The following is a 2,801-nucleotide window of genomic DNA, read 5'->3' on the forward strand; positions in this document are numbered from 1 at the left end:
TATGCATAAATATCAGTAGCCTTACTGGGTACTTTTACGTTTATGAGAGTTATAATACTCAGTGTAAAGGAGTGACCGAAAACAAATTGGATGAAATCACACTTTTTCTACGCAAATAATCGAAGATACCTCAGCAGTGTATGAAGATATTAATTGCAATATTGATGGTATTTGAGAACCATGTAAACAAAAAAAACATGGACTCACTAACAATTTAGTGTATAAAAATTTTAGAAAAAAGAAATTGAAAAGCTAATTTGGTGATGTGGGCCTCATCGGTTAAAGTACGATTAAATTCGGTACTTTCTTTAGAATCACATGTAGAAAAACGCTGGCAAAGGCTCAACCAGGCCTATCATGGTCCTGATAGTCATCGCGTTGATAAATCTATGTGTATATGTGACATTCTCAGGTGCACTGATAACCTCCAGGCAAAAACATTAACTGCAATTAAAAGAAAAACGGCAGAAAATGTATTACAGAGTCAAACTGACTTTAACTTGACCAGACTGAATAGATTAGACTAGACATAACGTGAAATAAAGTGTAGGGCCAACACTTTATTTGCTTGTTACAAAAGTGCAATTTAGTGCTGGAAGAAGAAATGGAGATCACTCATTTCTTATTGAATGGAAAAAATCTACAGTATATCTGACGAATGTTGAAGACAACCTGAATAAAACCGAGAGAGAGCATACCATTGTGTACTTGTATGAAGAGGGGGCAACCTATAATGCATTACCCACTAATAGAAGTAAAATATCGTGAATGTAACCTCCAGGTATTACTAAATCTGTACTGTATAATACATAGTACTGAACCAAAATAGTTATTAAGTAACATAAAAACCAACGAGGAATAACATTTGACAATAAGATTGTTACATCACAGAGATAGTTCGTCTATACATTAAACTCAATATACACATCAAACGCTTATAAGTGTGAAACATTTTGAACATTTTGGTGAACTAAAACTACTCATTTTTCTAAATTAAAGAGAAAGAAAATACAGCATTATCAAATTCTACACCTTCCCTGCCTGTGACTTTAAGCTGATTCAACTGCCCCGAACTTTATATTTACAACCAATAAAATACCAAAAGAAATAAGATTATAACTATGAACTAGCTTTCAATCTTCAACATTCAACATCTCGTTCTTTCTCCTGACAAACTTGCTTTAAATCATTACTTTTACACAGGACAGGTAAGTAAATATTAAACCTTGAACAATGATATCAATATACTACTTTACAATAACATACACATGTGTTACAAAAATGACTTTTAAAATAAATAATTTAAAATAAAGTGCAAATATTATAAGCAGTTCTGATAATAATAGTTAAATCTCAAACACCTGTAAGATACGTTCATCTCACAACGTTGACCTATTATATGACAATTATTGTAAAACATTTTATGTTCTAAAGTTTAAATATTAAACAACAGTAACTCATTTTAACCTTACTTATCTTGAAAGTTAATATATGTTTCACAATCTAATTAAAGTACAACTAATACAAGTTACTGAAAATGAAGGGTAAAGCTCACTTGTACGATGATGTGATTTACTATTAATGGACGTTTTTATAAATTTTGAAAACACAAGTAATGGAGATTATGGTGGCGCTGACACCAGCTGGGTGGCAAGCAGACTGGTCTCTAGAATGGTGACAGCTATATGTATAGTTAGTTCCAGAACTGAGTGATCTGAAAACAAGATGGTAGGTAGGTGTAGCGATAATGGGCTCTCAGATTATAAGAGACTCCTAATGACAAAACAAAACAACAACAACAACAAAACGTGACAGGGATTTAGTTTTTAAAAGAAATATATCCCCTTCGCCCCGCTCGCGATAAAATTCTTGCTGAGTTCGTGGGATTAATAAAGTTTCGAAGACACATCTTATCTACTAATTTGGCGGATATGAAGACTTGAAAGACATCTGGAGGTCTGGGAGACAGAGAAAAGATCAAGGCCGATAACGACGGATATGTGAATGTTTCTGAAATATTCAGCCCATGTAAGACGGCTACCGAAGGTTATACCTAGAAACTTGGCTGAGGGACATAATTGTATTTCAATATTATTTAATTTCAGTTTAACTTTTTTAACGTTTTTGAAATGTTTAATAATGCTCCGTCGAAACATAATTCCTGTTGTTTTAAATGGATTAAGTATTACTCTCCAATCATTACACCAATTTACTAAAGTGTTGAGAGATTTTCATAGTCTATTTGCTGCTATTAGGGGGTTTCGGTAAATGTTCCAAACAGCAATATCGTCAGCATATTGTGAAAAATATGTATATGTTAAATCCGGGAAGGGGATGTTGTTGACACAAATAATGTAAAGGAGAGGTGAGAGAACGGGGCCTTGAGGAACTCCAACAGTAATGTTAAACGATTTTGAAATGGTGTTATCAACTTTAACTGAGGCTGTACGGTTACTAAGGAAGTTGGATATCCATCTAATAATTGTGTTGTTTACTCTCATGTTATGGAGACGGTATCTAATGGCATTGTGCCAGACAGAGTCGAAAGCTCTCTTTACATCTAAAAATACCGATAAGGTTGTCTGATTGTTATTAAATAATGTGTGAATAGATTCAGTTAATCTGGTTAGGTGGTCCACAGTTTGTATACTGTTACGTCTCTGGTCGTTAGTTAATTTCCCGTATAATTTCCTTCGGGATGAAACTTTAGCGACACAAGTCCTTTCTTAAATAAAACTAGTTTATTCTTTCTCAATTCAACTTTGCAATACACTTAATTTCCACAGTCACCTTAACTTAAC

Source organism: Limulus polyphemus, unplaced genomic scaffold, assembly GCF_000517525.1.
Source record: "Limulus polyphemus unplaced genomic scaffold, Limulus_polyphemus-2.1.2 Scaffold671, whole genome shotgun sequence".
Classification (NCBI taxonomy): Eukaryota; Metazoa; Arthropoda; class Merostomata; order Xiphosura; family Limulidae; genus Limulus; species Limulus polyphemus.